Source organism: Marmota monax, unplaced genomic scaffold (assembly GCF_021218885.2).
Source record: "Marmota monax isolate L192 unplaced genomic scaffold, Marmota_monax_Labrador192_F-V1.1 WCK01_AAM20220418_F8-fsc00144, whole genome shotgun sequence".
Taxonomy (NCBI): Eukaryota; Metazoa; Chordata; class Mammalia; order Rodentia; family Sciuridae; genus Marmota; species Marmota monax.
In genome coordinates, this window is record NW_026694618.1 from 2,407,966 (window position 1) to 2,427,432 (window position 19,467).

Consider the following 19,467-nt stretch of genomic DNA (forward strand, 5'->3'; position numbering starts at 1 on the left):
TAGTCTTTTTCTCTGTGCACATGTGTGCTGCATTCTGCTTTCCTCTTCTTATAAGGACACTAGTCAGATTGGATTAGGACCTGCCATGTGTCCTTAGTTTATCTTAATTTACCTTTTTACAAATGGACATATTCCCGAAGTACTGGGGATTAGAGCTTTAACATGAAATTTTGAGGCACACAATTCATTCCTAAACTGAAACTGGAAGTGAAGGTGTTCAGGAGACAGTGGCTTTGCTCAAGTTAAAGAACCAGTGTCATTAGAATAGAAAAAAGAGAACTGAAAGAACATGGTTTGTGCATAGAGAGTTGGGTGTTTGAATTTATTGCTTATAAGGAGCAATTGCTCCTCAGATTATGACAAAGTGTAAAGAGGGCCATGAGAGTAGGTAGCTGAAGAGGAGGAGTAATCAGGAGCCCAAGAGGACAGAGTCCTGGAAGCGTTTTCACATGGAACTGGAAGAGACTCCAGTTTAGGCAGCACTGGGGGTAGAAGGTAGTGATGACGAGGATGAAGACCTTTGGTGACTATGAAGCTTTTAGGGACTCTAGGCCCCTTGGAAGGAATCAGCTCCAGACTGGCTTGAGTGTGAGGATGTGAGGACTCAGGACAGAGTCCCTGAGCCCAGGACCCTGGCTTGAGTGTGAGGATGTGAGGACTCAGGACAGAGTCCCTGAGCCCAGGACCCTGGATGACAGGCTCTGGGGTCCTGGCAGCCCTCCAGAACCCAGAGATCTGTGAAATGGTGGTGATTTCTGTGGAGAGGGGACAGGGAGGAAGGAGGCACAAGGCCCTCACACTTTGCCCTCTGAGCTAACTCAGGTTGTAATATCACTCCTTCATTTACACTTTCCAGTCAGCACACAGAAGTAGAAAAGAGCAGCAAATACTGCAATATTGGGAAAATAAAGATGACTCTACCTATTGTTAAATCACACATTTTGAATTCTAGAGATATAGTTCCTGGTGCCTCCATTACTATGGTTACCATATTTTCCAAACCCCAAACCTGAGACACATTGACTGGAAAAAGACAGAAATTCCAAACAGTAGGGTCTGGGACATTTGTTCTGATAACTGCTACACATACTAGCATATATCAAGTTTATGCAACATTCTATGCTAAATTCTACTGTAAACCTGTATTAATTTATTTAACCTTCATAACAATCTGTCTTTTAAATGGATTTTGGGGGTATTCAATATTTTGGATTAGCATCAATTATATATGTGTTGGAAAAATCCTTTTCTATGGATTGACTATTCACTTTTAATAATTCTCTTCATGAGCTTAAGCATACAGTCTTATTTTTCTTGTAGTCCTATTTTTTTCCTGCATTATAGCATTTTCCTTTTTAGTTTAAGAAATACTTGTCTATTCTAAGGTAATGAAGTTGTTCGCCTGTAATTCTAAGCATTGTATTGCTTTCTATTTCACATGTAAGTCCTCAGTACATTTGGAATAGAATTTTAGGAAAGATGTGAACTGAAGATTAACATTGGTATCTTTCCACATGGGTACTCAGTTAACTGAGGCCTGTTTATTTAAGTGATTATCCTTTCCTGCTGCACAACAACAACACTTTGTTATAAATCAGGTGAGCAGATGTGGGTGATGTCTCTGGATTCTCTATTGTTTCACTGCTGTTTGCCGCTGTAAGGTTACTACATTAACCTAATGTTACAGATCAGGAAACAGGCACATGAAGGTTGATGACTTGCTCAGGTCACACATTACTAAGTCTATCTTGTTAATCGTATAATATATGTATTTCAAGAGCAAATTTATCAGAAGTTATTGCATCTTTTTATGGAGGTTCCTGAATTGATTCTTCAAAGAATACTTTCCCCTACATTGGAAAATATATTAAGAGCTAATGGCCAGGCGTGGTGGCACCCGCCTCTAATCCCAGCAGCTCAGGAGGCTGAGGCAGGAGGATCATGAGTTCAAAGACAGCCTCAGCAAAGGCAATGCACTAAGCAACTCAGTGAGACCCTGTCTCTAAATAAAATACAAAATAGGGCTGGGGATGTGGCTCAGTGATCAATTACCCCTGAGTTCAATCCCCAGTACCAGAAAAAAAAAAAAAACAAACACGAACTAATGCAAGAAAGTTCAAGTCAGACAGATATAGGAATAAATCACCATTCCAGCATTTGTCAAAAAGAATACAGGCAATTACACCCTCCAAAATATTTCTTTATGTGTGAAATGAGATAAGCAATACCTACCAAGAAAATTGGACAAAACAAATCAGACCATGCATTATAACCTAGCACATAATGTAATTTGTTTCTTAATCCCTTGACAAAACTGCTTAAACCTGAAGAAATTTATAGATGATTTTTTTGATATAATATATTCTGTGAAGTTACATGTGTTTGGTTTGCTTTTGGGACTGACTTCAATCTGAAATCAAGTATTGGCCTTACTAAGAGAAATAAATGAGTAATTATCATAACTAATGGCAATAAATAAATAAAAATGAAAAGAAAAAAGAGTACAGCTGAAGGAAAAAAGACTAGTAATTTTGGTTAGATGGCGTCGTGGCTAGCTAAAAAGTCTTGATTTTCATTTCCATTTTACTTTGCAAATGTTAGTTTTTTTGGGATTGTGGGTTAAAAATACACAGAAAGTCAGCAACTACCTAAGGCACTACTGTTAGATTGACCTAGGATTAGGATGCATTGCTCGTTTCTCAACTTAGACACTAGTATCATTTAACTTGCTCCCAGGAACCTGTGATCACGGAAGTAGTTTTTTGAAGCAATTTATATCTCCAACAAAAACAGATTCTTTTTAAAAATATTGTTTCTCCTCTTACCTGCCCCCCACCATTTACATCTTCCAATTCTACTCTTTCCCCTTCCGGTTCATCTTTTTTTCCTCCTGTGATTTAACCTGATGTTCATAGAATACCACCTGTAAGAATTTCCCTCTGGCCTACTCAAATGCTGCCTCCTGCATCAATATAGAACAGAATTTTGGAGTTAAGCTTATTCCAGACTAGTGAAAAGTACTTGTACAGCAACCCAATCCTACTCACAGTGGCTTTGCAAAATTACTTTTATTCTCGAGATACTCCACTATTCTGAAATATTTGTAAACCAAAATAATTTTAATTCTACCTTAAAACTGCATATCCTGTCCTGGAGGAAGTATGAGGGGAATACCACCACCTAGCTCCAACTGGCATCTGGATGACCCTGCTGTGGATATCTGTTGTCACAGCCTGATGTTGGCAAATATTTGCATCATCCAAAGTCCTCTTCCTCTGATTCAAGGCTCTTGCGACATCCTTTGACTATAATTTCCATGAGATGTGCCTATGGGGAGAGATGAAACTGATCTTATTTGCCTACTAAAGAATAGGAGAGACTTAAATTTCTTCAGGCAGTAATTTTTTTTTAAAAGACTTGAGCTAATGTAATCCCTCTGAAGAACTGGGAGAACAAAATATAGAAAAAGAAGCACAAAATTTGCCCTGGAGTCACACTCCAAACTTGTTAATATGCAGAAGTCATCTAAATGGAATAAAACGTTTAATTTCAGAATATATAAAGAATGTGTGAGAACCATTTTAAAAAGCAGAATAGGTCTTACACTAACCATTTTTCTTTCACTTGCAGAATCTGAAGCTGTTTTGTAACTTTATTAAATAGTATCTGCCTCAGGCTTTGCTTTTTAATAATTCCATTTTCTGTGGAACTCTCTGAAACATTCCGGGATCTAATGGTACACTAGAATTTTAAGCATGTGAGGAGAATAATTGAGAAACACAGGTCTGCTTGCTTCCCCCAGCACATTAGAAATCAATTACAGGCATGTCTGGCACCATTGAAAAGACACAGCCCTTGACATTTTGGGTAAAACGTAGGTTTTTCCACCTCTGTGTTCTCACCAGATTAGGGCTAATGCCTGGGAACTAAGCGGGGAAAATGGAAAGAGAACTGGGAGGCTTTTGAGTTAAAACAGAATAGAATGGTCTCAGCTCTGGAAGGGGAAGAATTCATGGTAGCTCTCTTTACTCCCTTGAGGGGATCTAGAAAACAAAACAAAATTAAAAAAGCTCAGATCTAAGAAGCCAAAGGTGCTACCTGAGGTTTATCTCTGAAAGTTCCAGGTCTTGTCCCATCTTCCTTTTTATCACCCCAGCTTCTCTTCCCGCTCTGTGTACTAATGTCACTGAGGAGAGAGAAAGCCTGCCAGGACCTTTAGTCAACAAAAGCTCAAATTCAAGGGGTTATGTTTGTGGATACACCAGTTCCTAGAATTCACTTCCTCTTGGCAGTGGTTTCTCAGCAGCACCTAGAGGATGAAGGCTTAAACTTGAGGTGAGTTCAATGCCTCACTAGCTCTAAAAACAACCAGTGACAGGTCGACAGAATCTTATTTCCAGGCTACTAGGAGAAAGGAGGTTTTGTCTTGGTCTCAGTGACAGGCCAGCACACTTGTCTGCTCTGTCCCTAAGATGTAGCTCCATCAACTACAGATGTAACTCTGAGGCCTATTTAACAATGTGGAGTCTAATGAATATAAAGCTGGAGGAGATTTTTGTAAAGTTGCAAACAGACAAAAAGAGAAGATGCCATTGAGGCAATTTTATCTCCTTGGGCAACTGAGAGACTAAATGTATTTAGCTGCATGTATATCGGGGGAGGGGAATGATGAGTTTACAAAACTTTCTTGGACTTATGCCCCAAGACTCAGCTCCAGGGGAAATCAAATTTCTAATCATTGTACAGTGAGAAGAAGTGTACCACCTGGAGAAAACCAACAGGTCTATGCATGTAGGTAACACCAATATGCCAATTTACTTACTAAACTTTCTTTCTCTGTTGTCCTAGGGAGACTCAAAGCAGAAATCCCCTAGCACCACAAAGGTTTGCACGCTGTTCTCTTCTTACCCCTTGATGTTGGAAGCAATACTTTTTGGGTCATGCGTTTTTTATTTCTGTATAGCCTGACGACCAACATATAATAATCATGGAGCAAATTTCAAAGCAAGATTTAGTGAGAAGATGCAGAAAAAGATGAAAAAAAAAGTGTTTTTCTTTCAAATTAGAAAAATCATAAACATGAGCACTGTTTGTTATTTGAGTACTATTTACAATAACGAAACAAGAACTTGCAAAAGTTACCTAGAATTGTCAAAATCCTTTTTTTCTGCTTTGATATGTGCGATAATTTTTTATGTGTCACAATTGCCTAAGTTTTAGTGCCCAGATGTTTTGGGCAAATATGAGTCTAAATGTTGTTTTGAAGGAATTAGAAATTAGGTAGGATTAGTATTTAAACTAGTAGAACTTTGAATCAAGCACATCACCTTCTACCATGTGTGGGGGCCTCCTCCAGGCAATTGAAAGCCTTAAAAGAAATGACCGAAGTCGCCTGAGTCCTCAGGTCTTGGGCCTGTCAGCCTGCCCTGCAGATTTTGGATTTACCAACAACAACTATCCTGTGATATTTCCTTAAAATCAGTCTCTCTCTCTCTCTCTCTCTCTATCTCTCCTCCTCCTCCTCTCCCTCCCCCTCCCCCTCTCCCTCTCCCTCTCCCTCTCTCTCTCTTTCATCCTCACCCTCCTTTCCTCCCTACTCTCCCGGCTCTCTTCCAAGAACCCTAATATAACAAATAACAGTTGCCTTTTAGAATATAATCAGGCATTGACAGTGAGAGTGTGGGGTGTTGGGACCACTCTAGAAATGTCAAAACTTCAAGGATAGCCCACAGGGAAATGTGGGAGGCACCTGGACCTTTCATCTTCCCTGATAGAGTACACATAAAATCTTCCTAATAGGATCACTCTGGATCTCATTCTCGGCCGTGACCTTCTTTAAAGGGGAAGATGAAGCATGTTCTATGGTTAGTTTGCTGACTGATTAGCTAGCAAGGCAAAAGTGGCGTTTAATCAGGGGAATGTCCACACCAGTAGCAATGTCCTTCCCCCCTGACTGCCTAGATTGAGTCAATAATTAGATTATTGAATGCTGACTATATTTAGAGTACAGAGTTAGGTGTTATTGGAACTTAAAAAGAAATAAAAGATATCTTTTATACCCTCATTGAGCCCACATAATAAAGGAGTCAATTTAAGATGAAATCTACATGTAGACAGTCAATACAATATTTCATAAAATCATCATTGTCAGGGATTGTCAAGTACTATTCAAAATAATTACAATCTAAACATTTTCATCTAAAACTGAAATTTTATTCTATCTTAGACTAAAAATATTAGGGGTTTTAATGAAGTATAGGGGTTTTAATTAAGTTTATAACCTATTATTAATGAAATCCAGGATTCTATCAGTTAAGCATCTTTTAACTCCCAAGATTGACTTAATGGAATAATTTAAAAAAATACCTTAGAGAGCTTCAGATGAACAAACCTAGAATTTTCATTTTAATACTTACTCCCTAAATTACATAAAGTTGATGTTTCTTGTCATAAACCTGAATAGAATTTTATAGTTTACTAGTTGTCACTGCATTCAAGACTTTTATCTTATAAATGCTATAACTCAGTTCCTGGAAGTGAAATGATTTGCTCACTTTTACTTAGCTAGTCACTTTAGTTAATTTAGTTAGTCTATATAATAAAGTTATCAATAAAGTCACTACTAGCTGTATACTAAAGTTACTACTCAAATTTATAACTAAGAAATATGTTGCTGTTGCTTTCACTGCCCAGGTTGTAGCTCAGAGTGTTTAGAAATGGGGTAACTGACCAGCTAGACTGGAACCCACTCTTAAAAGCTGATCCAGTTCTGACTCACTTCTGGTCCACCTCAGGGTACAGTCCACTCTATGGTTGTTAGGGCCTCAGAGTCTAATGGTGAAGAACTATAATTTCTAGGCTTTCTTGCTCCAGGTCATTCCTGGGTTACAGGTATCCAGAAGGTTTGAGTGGCTATACGTCATACCTGTGGTTTGGTTGAGTTGGCAGCCCAATTATGGAAACAGAAACTCAACTTCTTTTTATATGGGAAATGTGTTAGAAATATGGGTCATAAAGCAGTAGTTACTTGCAATACTTCTTTTTGACCATTAAAAATGCCTCTTAAAGTTGAGTTGGAATTGAAGAGATGTTAAAGGGGTCTCTTGAGTGTATGGTCTAGACCTAGAGTGTGACCTAGAGCTGGGTGTCTTAGAATTTTAAATCTAAACAAACTCCTAACTCCCTTTTCCATGGTACCAACATAGGTCCTTCCCAGTGCTTGATTTTCTGGAAAGCAATTGTAATTTATGAGGGACCCAGAGCAGGTATTATCAAGACTATGCCCATTTTCTTGCATGATGCTCTAAGTATTAATTACATTACAATTACCATTGACAACTATTTGTAAAACACCAGCTATTCTTTGCATTAATACTGAATCTCAACTGCAATTTTCAATTAGGAAGTTTTAGATGAACCAAACCTATAATTTTCATTTTAATACTTTAATTTTATTTTACTTAATACTTTAATACATTTAATACTTCTCCTAAGAGTCTGACAATGTCCCCATAAAAATTGGACTCATAGCTGGCCCTGATATTCCAGAACTACCAAGAGAGACATGAAAACAAGATCTAGCTATGACCTTCATTTCATACATATAAAAATCACAGGTGAGAACCTATGGATTGCAAAATCAGCAATTGCTTTTCATTCAATAGTCATTCTACATTCCTTAAGATTAGGTTAGAGGTGAGCACTTCAACGTTACAGAGGAAAACTGATGTATCATAGAATGAAACCCAAGTGCCTTAGTAAGTATTAACATAATAGGTGAGAGTGGGCAAAGGTGGCCCACTGAGTGTTTTACTCTTTCCACCTGGATGTAGTATCAGGCATACTTGTGAGTAGATTGGATGTTTCCTAAGAAAAGGTTATGTCCTAACAAGAGGTTACCACTGAACAAGATCAGGTGTAGTCATCTGTGTATCACCAAGGCATCAGTGGAACTTATCTTCCAGGGAGTCCCAGTACTAATTGTGTTAATTAGTTAATACTTAGAATACCACTCATATCCTGGTCTTTGTTTTCCATAGGGAATACCCTTATCATCAGATGGTACAAAATCCACATCTTCTTGCTCTTGGCCCATTGCCCTTTCCGTACTGCCTTCCTGTACCATTCTGTCATTCACAGACAGCTCTTTAGTGACCCAGATGTGAAGAGAACAAGGTGACTCCCAACACCATTTGTACAACAACATCATATACAGGCAGTAGCTGAAACACTTAATGCATCCACTTTCTTATGGCAAAAGTGATTTCATGCTTTTTCCGTGGTTTTTTAATTTGTTTTAATTTTATGCTTTTCATGTTCTGCATCCACTTTTTTGTTCCCAATTCTCTCATATTCCCTTCAATTATAAAACCATAGACTTAGTCTTCTTCAACTCTTCCGAAAACAGAAGTAGAAAACCATGAGCCTGGAAAATCTACTTTCCCTTACTTTCTATAGAAGAGTCTAACTTTGGGGAAAGATCATGTTCCTTCTCTTCCCACATACAGGGAAATCTATCCATCATTTGGCTTGCCTTGTGAACAGCAAGATAGTCATGCTTGCTTCTATGGAATCTGGTTCTTTTAAGTTATATTATTAGTTAGACTCTTCCAAATAGTGAGGAAGAAATTTGCTGATATGATTTAGCTGATAATACCCACAGAGAGAGCAGACAGCATGGAAGCAATCTCTTGACCAAGTGTTTGCTCCAATCGCAGTACTTCCAAGACTAGGATGTTCAGAGAGCCAGAGGGAGAACAGACAGAGCAGAAATCTCATCATTCAAGTTAGAGAAGTTGTGTTGGTGACCCAGATGTGGTACCATCTACCATTCATTTCTGCAGCTGATTGAGTAATGATTTGTTCTTAAGTTGAAATCTTAAAAGTAATTAGTGGTATTTGAAAAATAATTATGAAGAAATGAGGCTGATTTTGCAATCCATAGGTTCTCACCTGTAATTTTTATATGTGTGAAATGAAGGTCATAGCTAGACCTTGTTTTAATGTTTCTCTTGGCAGTTCTGGAATATCAGGGCCAGCTATGAGTCCAGTTTGTATGGGGACATTGTCAGACTCTTAGGAGAAAAGCCAAAAGCAACTTGAGATTGGAGGGTAAGATTCTGGAGGTAGAGTGACTAAGCTGGCCAAAATGTGTGTCTACAGAAGTCCCCAAGTCTTTCTCACAGGGAATCAAGGAATTGTAAGCATTTGGGGCTGGCTGTAGATTCTTTGGTTGCAGAAATGGGGAGGAACAAACCAAGTAGGGGGTCACAAGGAAAAAGTTGATGTTCAAGTACTAGAAAAACTTTCTATAAACGGTCATTAGCAAGGATAATGGACTCTGTCAGATCCACAGTCTAGGGTCAGAATCACACTGATTTGAGAACAGGATGGGACTACGTGAGGGAAACGTGGCAGTTATTGAGGTAACTCCAGAGTTGGTTGCTAGAAGTAAGTGGAAAGTGGATTTATTGGAGCTCAGAGAACTAAAGGCAGGAGCACCCAAAACACTCAAAAATTCGATCTATCTCTGGATGGATAGTGAGTAGCAGCAATGAGAGGAGAGGGAAACATGAATGTCCAGACAGGAGCAGCTGTTGCTAGGTGGACATTAAGCAATGAGAAGAATGTGGTCAGATACCCGCAGCAGGAAAGACACAGTGGTCACTAGGGAAAACCAAATGCCATTGAGATCTTTGGAATCTGGGTGGGGATGGAATAAATATGCTTCCCCACGCTGTGGTTCTTTCTCCTTAGCTGTTGAAACTGCAGAAGGAGGCTGAGGGAGGAATTCCCCAGTTTCCCACAGTCATTCTCTACTCTCCTCCCTCTAGCCCCAGCACATAATGTGTTCTCCCATGACTGCCCTGTGGTCTTGTCCCTCTAACTTATATAGAACCATGGTCCTGCAATGGATCTTTCAGTGGCCTCTCATTAAACCAACAAGGCAGTGCCCACTGTGAACGGGTTCCTGCCTACTTGAGTCTTTCCCACTTCTTCATCTTCATTTTCGATGCACGCCGGCCACACTGGTATCCTTTCTATCCCTTCACAAACATGGCTCTCTCCCACCTCAGATTGCTTACACTTACTATTCCTTAAATCTGGAAGTTTCTTTTCCAGTTATTGCATTGGCTGGTGTGGTCTTCATGTCTCAGGTTTTCCTTGATATCCCATCTAGATTCAACTTTACTACAATGGTTACTTTTTATTACCTCTTTTGAAGACAAGTGCCTTATATGTCTTGCTCGCTCTATCTCCCCAAATCGAGTACTGTGTTTTGTGTATAGTAGGTGCTCTAGTGAATTTGTATTAGTTGAATGGATGAATCAAAGAATTCTCATTTAGGAGATGGGCAAAAGGTTGAAGAAGGAGAACCACCAGGCAGTTACGTTTTATTGAGGTGGTTCTGTAACATTGCCACCTTGTTCTCCCCTGGGGTCATTTCTCTCCTCTTTCCTGTTGTCTCTAGTACCTTAAACCTAATGAACAAGCACAAGGAAGATAGCAGCAGCAGCCAGAGCAGATTTCAAACTAGATGACACCAGTCCCAAGGTTCTATAGGGGAGGGTAAATATCTTTTTCTTTACCCATACTGGGTTCATTGCTAAGGCCCCTATAACACAAGGTCGATTAACAAGAGAAAAGTGCACAAATTTATTTAATGTAAGGTTTATTCGACATGGGAGCCTTCATCAGGAAATGAAGACACAAAGAAATCTAAATAGGTGGAATATCCCTTATCTAAAATACTTGGAAACAGAATTTTATATTTAAAATTAGTTTGGATTTTGGAATATTTACATAATGAACTATCTTTGGAATGAGACGCAGGTATAAACACAAAATTCACTTATGTTTCATATGTACACCTTGCCTGCATAACCTGAAGGTGATTTTTATTATAATACTCTAAATAATTTAGTGCATTAAACAATTTTGTGGTATAGAATTTTCCATTTGTGGTGTCATGTTGATGCTCAACAAGTTTCTGATTTTGGAGCATTTCAGATTTTGTCTTTTTAGACCAGGGATGCTCTGCCTGCAGTAGGTTTGATGAGGGAGTGTGAGAAGCCATCTGTGAACTATGTGTGAAATAAAGTGATGAAGCCATTAGGCAGAAAAGCTGGGTATCAGGAACCCCCAGTAGGAACCCTGCTGGTTTGAGAATGTCATTTGTGGCATCCTTCCTAGCTCCATCTCAAATTCAGCACAGCACCAGAGATGGGGTGATCCCCTGCAGCCACACAGCCTCTCTGAGATGGGTGTAGCTTGCCAAAAATGCCAGTCAACCTGTTTACTGCAAGACCCTTGCCACACTGAGAAGCAAGTACCAAATCAAGATTCCTCCCACTGAAATCTTATCCCTGCCTTTAATGTACTCCCCTTAAATAAAGAATCAGAGCCCTTTTTCAGTTGTTCAGTTCTAGCTCCTATCAGGACTGGAAAACCTCTCAGGCGCTCACCTTTTCATATCTCTGCATCTCTGTGGGTTCAGTTTCTTTCCCCCAGCTATAGGGAAACAACTATCACATGAGGAACTTATTATTTGCTTCTGGAGCTGATCAGAAAATTCTTCCTAGGATTCATGAAGGGTAGGGGAGAAGATGAGAGGTGACCTTCTGGCTTCTTCTGTTTTCTTAAATGCCAAGATGCCACATTTGGGGTAGTGTGTCCCATCAGTTCTGTGGGGTTGGGCAGTTCTCTGTGATCTTTGAATATCTATTCCATCTACTTATTACATTATCTGAAGTCCTTTTAGCATAGTATGGTCATGACTTTGAGATAAGACATTGCCTCCTGGGGCCTCCTTTTGTCCAGTGAAAACAGCTCTGGACAAGGAACACAAAAACTTAACACCAGCTCCCTGCCATCAATTGCACAGAGCATACCTGTGAGCTCCCTGGCCCCAGGGACCCTATAATCTTTCTTGGGATTACCAGATGGCTTTTCTTTACCAAATGTAGACACGATTTAAGAGACCACTATTCTTGTGCTGATGATAAGAACAAGCCCAATAGGGTACAAAAACATCATTTAAAAAAAAAATGAAACATTTGAGCTGTAGGAGAAACATAATAGTTCCCAATAGGTTCTTAGTTGGAATAGATCCCTACTGCAAAAGACAGATTAATAAGAGAAAAATAGGCAGAAGTTTATTAACACATATATTTCATGTGTATGTGATAATGTACAATGAACAATCCCCAAAGTGGTGGCTTCACATCCCAGTTCAGATAGCATCTTCAACAAAGAACAGTGGAAAAAACAAAGGAAAAGGACCTTGAGTCTCTATGGTGATGACTTTGGGGAAGACAAAAAAATGGTAGCTGAAGGGTAGTCAGTTAAGTTTGTTCATGTAAATTCTTCTGGTAGCATCAGCAGGCTGATGAGGGCCTAGGGCTGTCTCCAGTGATTTAAACTTAGTTCTCCCTGGTGGAGAAGTCGGGGTGGGGGATAACTATTGTCTTTGTAAATATGTGTCCTGCTTTGTAGAGGGAGGGCAGAGAACTCTTCTATATCTGTTTCTTAATTGCCTTCAGCTCAGTAATCCTTCATAATCTGGACAGTGTATTTCCACAGATGCAAGTAGAGAAGAGGATCTTGCTCAGAATATAACAAAGCTGGGTCAGCTCAGCTCTAGAGAACAGGATCTGGGCCCCTATATAGTGACTCCACTGCAGCTGCCACCCAGCTTGAAGAGTGCAGCTACAGGAAACTTCTCTTGCAGGCTGCTCTTCCACAGTGTAAGAGTGATAGGTCTGAATGTGGTAATAGCCCTGGACCTGCCCAACCTGCCCCACAAGGTAATTATGAAGTTGGAATGGAAAGGCTGAATTTTGTCCTAGGGTATGCCAATATAAGCATTGATTCTGACATAAGCAATTCTGCCCTTGGGCTGGGACTGTTCCTTTCTCTGTGTCTCAGATAGCTTTGGAGGGTTTCCACCAAGGAAAACACTGATTTGGAAATAGCACATTCTGTGCTGGCATGTAGTAACTTTAGTGTTTGTGGGTGACACTTGAGAGTCATTCTTTTTTCCTCCTTCTACTTTTTCTTGTTTGACACCCCCCCAACACACACACACACACACACACAATCACACACACACACAATCACACACACACACACACACACTTACATAGTTAGCCCTATTAACCTGAAACATTAGTCTTGAGCAGGGAAGCCAATACTCATTGAGATTGACCCCCATGATCCTGCCTTCCCTCTGCGGGGCTGGTGGGTTCCATCAACATTTCTAGCAGTTATTGCTAATTTCTTTTTTCCTGTAAACCCACACCTGTACAAATCACTGAGACCTTTGACAAAGTTTTCTCACTGTGTAACTCAAATCGAGGCTTTTAAATGTGTCAAGCCTAGTATTGTTCATTTACAACTGAAAGTTTTGCTCTTGTGTTTGCTTTACCAGGCAGTCACTAAAAGGCACGAAGCTTTCTATTTAGTATCTCGGTTTATATCATTTAGAATCTCGATTTTATTGTAGTTCATGGATTATTTCCTACATTATTAATCCAGTCTAGGCCCCAGAGATGTACTACATTCACATTTAATTCAAGCAGCATAACCAGACAAATTTACTGATAAAACTAAGAAAAAACTGAATTTTGAAGAAAATTTGTATAAAGGAAGATGGACTCTTCTAATATACCCATTTTGCAGACAAAGAAAGCAAAGTTTAAACATTTCTCAAGCAACTTCACCAAAGACACACAGATATGCAGGACTAGCTGAGAGGTGGTGGAATCACGGCCTGCTGTCTCCAGCCCTGACTGACTTCCATTGTGTAGGATGGTGGGAGCTGCCTGGCAAGGGGACCCACGGGTGAAGAATGTACCAGCATATCACTTAGGGTTAGGGGTCTGTTGTCATAAAACGGAAAACAAATGTATCATAGTGTTTAAACAAATTAGGGAAGTCAGCATTTTCCCTATGAAAAAAGAAATCAAAAGACAAATCTACGACCAACATGGAGATGCCATAACATCTCTGGGTAATCCAAGCACCTCCTGGCTTCCTGATCTGCCTTCTTTAGGGTGCATCCAGAGTCTTTCTGGTGTCAGGATGAGTAGCTAGCCATCGCATCCAGGTTTCAGGTGGGAAGAGGCAATAAACTAAGGGAAATGGGCACTCATGACCGCTGAGTTAGTCCCTTGTAAAGAATGTTTCAAATTTTTGCTTCTGTGTACCTCTCACTGGCTAGACCTGTGCCATATGATTCTTTCTAGATTTAGAGGCAATAGATACATGGCCATCCTGGATAACTGGGACTCTATAAGGAAAAAGAAGAAAAAATATTTGATAGGCAAAAAGCAGTCACCCTAAACTGGAGAAGGTCTTGGGCTCTAGGTGCCACAGGGATGAACCTATTTTATCAAACAGGAGGAACATGTAGGAGAGGAGCCCAATCTAGTGGAAACCCTAAGCCTCATTTAATCTTGTGGCAATCTTTGGAACAGTTCATCACTCCCTCCTCCTGTTTTGTATTATTAATTATTATTATTTTTTGGTACTGAGGATTTAACCCAGGGGTGTTTTACCACTGAGTCACATCCCCAGCCCTTGTTATTTATTTATTTATTCATTTTTAATTTTGAGGCAGGGCTTCACTAAATTGCTGAGGCTGGTCTTGAACTTGTGATCCTCCTGCCTCAGCCTCTTGAGTCACTGGGATTACAGGTGTGCACCACTGTGCCTGGCACTCCCTCCTTTTTAAGTGCCTATTTTTCCTTTGGCTTCCAGAAAATAATTTCCTGGTCTCCTTCGACATTGGCCACTTCTCCTCAGTCTCCTTGGCTGCATCCTCTTTCCTTTCCTGACCCCAGCACCACAGAAGCAGTGGATTCAGCCCCCCAAATGAGTTCTCCCACTTTGTTCTCCTCCATGATAGCACTGCCATTCACATGTTCATGCCAAACACTCAGCCTTAGACTCTTCTATAAAGCCTTCAAAATGGGTCCAGAATCTGACCATCTCTTATCAAGTCTGGCACTGCATTGCTGGCCCAGCTCAATATCATATCATCTAGTTATGCCTCGTAACCAGTTTTCTTACTTCCATTCCTGCTCTTTTATAGGCAATCCTGCACACTGCAGCCAGAGTGAGCCCTTTAAAATCTAAATCAGGTCTGTTCCTGGTGTGTCGCTTGGAAGTGATTCCTGTCACTTGCAAAGCTTTCTGTGTGAGTGGCATATACTTTGTGATACAAACCTGGAGTGAATCCTCCTCCCTGTGAAAATGTTGGGGTATACCTACCTTATCAGATCACATGTGTGAATTACTGCCCTTACCTCCTGGACCCCAAAACACATACATATTGGGGGTTTTGACAGACACTTTGAGGGCTTGAGCAATGGCAGCAGGGTTACTCTCTGCCAGCCTTCAATCTTTTCAAAGCCTCTCCCCACACCCAACACTGCTCTCTTACTAGGAGAACCTTACACATTGTCATGGCTCTCCCCTGTGTGGGTGAGGCCATCGTCCCAAGAACGTCTTCTAGAAAGTATACTTCAGGACTTGGATTTAATTTTGTGACCACAGATGCTGCCACTATCCTGACTTGAGCAACTAGTCTTTAATAACTGGAGTCTAAATGAAATTGGAACTCACTCACTCTGTGGTTAATGTACCTCATCTATTGTGTGTATTCCCTGTGAGATTTGTTCTTGTTATTTTTCCCCACATTAAGCATTGGAAAGGCGGGGGTGGGGGGGGTCCACTTTGTATGGCAATAAACTATATGATTCATGAGATCATACTTTGATCCGCTCCTTATTTTAGCCATATGAAACAGTCCTGTTGAAAATTGGCTAATGATCCACATTATCTTCTAGAACCACATACCTAGTCTTTTCCTGTTCATACTTGTCCAGCTACGCTGACCGGCTTGCTCTTTCTGGAACACACCAAGCACATTCCTGCTGTAAAACTTTTGTGCTTGGCTGTTCCCTATTTCTGAAATTCTTTGCCTTCAGATCTCCACAAGGTTTGTTCCCTGCATTGATCCTGCTCTCTGCTCCGACATTCTCTTCCTAGAGAGACATTCTCTTTCCCCGCTGCCCTGGTCCCTATTGTTCTTCATCCACTTGCGCTGCATTATTTTATTTTCATAGTAACATTTCTATCAATCTTATGGTACATATTGTTTAATTTATTTTTTTTGGCTTCTCCATGAGTGTGTGCACTCTATAAAAATGAAGATTCAGTTGTGTTCACCATTTTATCACCAATGGCTAGTGTATAGACCCTGCTCAGTGAAGATTTGTTGAATGAATGAGTAAATTCATAATAGGGGGAAAAACCTTTAGAGATGTTAATCACAGTGTGTTTTTTCAGTCTTTATTAGAAGGTTACATTCTAGCCCTTAGAGAAATCCCAAGAGACAGGCAGATCAAGCTGGCAATAGCCTAACAGGAATCCTCCAATGCAGGACACAATGTGCCCTCCAGAGCTGAATGTGAATTCCTTCTACCTTACAATAAGCACTCCTGACTTTCAACAATATAATCCCCACTCAGAGGGTGATGAAAATTCTGGAAAGTGCCATGTAAAGGCATTGCTTCATTTTCAAAATGGAATTGAAAATACAAGTCTAAGCCCCCAAAACATGAGAAAAGATTATATTCTGCTTCATTGAAGTTGTTGTTGATCTCAAATTTTAGAAACTGACTGGGTTCCTAACATCAGCCCAAGTCCTGCAGGTGGCATAAAAATATCATGGACTTTCTATCCAAGCCATTCCTTACATAGAGATTCAGGGTGACGGTGAGAGGGTTTGTGCATGGAGTAGGAATCAGTATATTCATGTGGCAAAGTGAGAAATAAGAGCAATTAGCCAGATGGAGGTAGTTCAAGAAAACCTTGAAAGACCAATGAACCACAGCAAATTAGGACGTCAATGACAGGGATTAAAGAACTCAAGTAAGAGTGGAAAAGCCACAGTGTATGTTCTGTCTTAAAGGCTAGTTCACATTTCTCAAAACAGCATTTACAGACATGAGAAGAAAGTACTAGAAGAAATCATGAAGCAGTTGCTTTTACTATTAATTCAGGGAAAGCTCTTCTTAGCAAGATATAAACACCAGAATCCACAAAGGAAAATAAGAAATTAATTATATAAAAACACTGTAGGAAAAAATTCATTAATGACAAAGGGATGGCACACAAATGACAAACGGGGAAAAATATTTATCCAACACATGATCAAGTGCTAATTTCCTTAGTAGACAAAGAACTCTTAATTAATGAACAGATATAGATAATAAGCTGGTAGAAAAACAAACCAAGGGCAAAAGAGAAATTAAATTGTTTATAAATCTAATTATTGTGAACAAGCAAGCTCAACTCAATGGTATATAAACAAAATATAGTTTTAATTTTTCTAAAAGCTTCAGCTAACTGTACTCTGCTGAGCCACCAGCTCCTCCACTATCCACACTTGCTAACAGTTGGGTAACTTAATGTCTCCATCTATCTCCACAAATTTTCAATCATTAAAATAATCTAATTTCAATTCTGATTATATCAGTTGTATTCATTCATAAAATTTCAATCTCCAATTCAATAAAAACTTTAACTTATAAAACTTCAATATCATAATCCACCACCAGTTCCCCCACCTCACAGCACAGGCTAGACTGCTGGTCAGGAATGGAGGAAGGGGCCATCTGCCCTCTCTATACCTCTGCGGCTCTGTGACTGGTCAGGAGTCCAGAGTGATACTTCTAAACAGGCAGCTTGTCCCTTTCTCTTGGTTGTTGCCATGTCTCTCTCTAACACTGATGGCCTTGGTTTCCATAGATGGGGATGGTGGTGAAAGCCAGCTCTGCAGGACATGGGTCATTTGTTTTTCTAAGGAGGCCCCTGTCAGGGGCTTTCTTTGCAGAGTCATGGCTCTGGGAGCTCTGGCTGGGCTTGATCTTTTCCCCCTGCTTTTCACACATGATGTCCATATCAGTGGTGGTAGGTCTTCCTCACCTGACCTTCTTGATGGGTTCCTGCCTCTGTACTCTCCTGTTCCTATTCTAAGGAACTTCCTGGCCCTGAGATGGGAGATTAGCTCTAACTTCTATGGCTAAGATCTTTTTAAGGATTTGCATTTTGAAACTTAGGTGTTGCTTAGAATCAGGAACAAATGTATTAACTGTTAGCAGTTTTGAAGGCCTGAGATGGTAGGTGGTTTAGATAATTTTGATATAAGCCTCAGTTTACAAAGACAAGTATATGAGCATTCCCATCTCTGTTTTTAAAATATATTAATTTTGTTTTAATTTGTGTTCCCTTGACCCTAACCTGGCAGCAAATCTACCTCATCTATTCTTAGGCACCATTAAATCCTCTTGTCTGGATGATGTCAAGTTTCCAGGGCTGACTTATTAGTGCAGAGGGGGCTATGCAAACTTTGGTTCGACTGTTTTATATCCATAAATAAATAGGTCTGTCTATTGTCCATGGAGGGTATGGTGGCTGGAGGCCTGTGCAATCCTTCTTCCACCTACATTTGGCATAGAACACTGTGTCCTTGTAGCCTCATCACCTCCTTAGATCATTATCCTGAAGCAGAACCACAGCCCTGCTCCTCGGAGATAATATATGCTCTCTCTTCTCCTCTAGCCACGGGGTGTGTCAGGTCTTTCTGAGGTCTTTCTCCACCTCAGTCTTCTCCCTCTCTCTAAGAATGATCGCCTATCCCCTGCAATGCATTGACCTGCCCTTTTGTCTTGAATCTGAATCTTTCAGTAGGCGTAAGCCTCTAGGAACAAATCTGTAAATCTCCAAGCTTTGGCACACCTCTGCTCTGCAGCCTTCCACATAATCCCTCTGAAACAATGGAGCACAGAGCACAGTGAGGAAGAGGGAAGAGGAGGGAAGGGTGGGGTGGAGGAGATAAAAAAAAATATGGAGAGAACAAAAATTATACAATTAATTCTCCAAAACATTTCCAACATGTTCTTGTGCTCTATTTTCTCAGTGCTGAAGTCACCCTGATGTGGAGGGTGTCCCTTCACACCTGAAATCAATGCAAAATTCATGGGAAGTGGGTCTGCTGGCAGGCAGTTTCACACAGGGTTACCTTCTGTGTCAATCTTAATATGAATAAAGCTCCACACAGGATGGAGAGAAGAAAGGAAACTCCATTTCGAATAATCCCTCTTCACTCCTGTGGCTGGTGAATTACTCTACTAAACTCTCTACGGTGGAGCTTTGTCTTTGGTTGAATGCACAGGCATTTAATAGTAGAATAATTGGACATAAAGAGATTGTCTGGCTGCATAGCTAATGAGGTTTAAATGCTCTTTTTACACTCTCCTTTCGGCTTGCCTGACTAGCTGCCATTCTTGGTTCAGGATGGGACCTGTTTATAATGGGCAGGTTATAATGTCATCTCTGTGTGTGATCTAATGGGTTCAAAGTTTTGAACCCCCAAAACAAAAAGTATAAATTACCCAA

At 40.2% G+C, this 19,467-nt stretch overlaps 1 protein-coding gene across 2 annotated transcripts in view; it reads right to left on the reverse strand.

The window, feature by feature from the left end:
- Window positions 1-3,113: 3,113 nt before the first annotated feature.
- C1galt1 (core 1 synthase, glycoprotein-N-acetylgalactosamine 3-beta-galactosyltransferase 1) overlaps window positions 3,114-19,467 on the reverse strand; it is a 117,124-nt gene continuing 100,770 nt past the window's right edge. Inside the window, exon 7 of one of the 2 annotated variants that reach the window (XM_058572172.1) lies at window positions 3,114-3,327. The gene's annotated coding sequence lies outside the window, so the exon portion shown is untranslated. The remainder of the gene's footprint in view (window positions 3,328-19,467) is intronic. The other variant, XM_058572173.1, reaches the window with a different exon arrangement.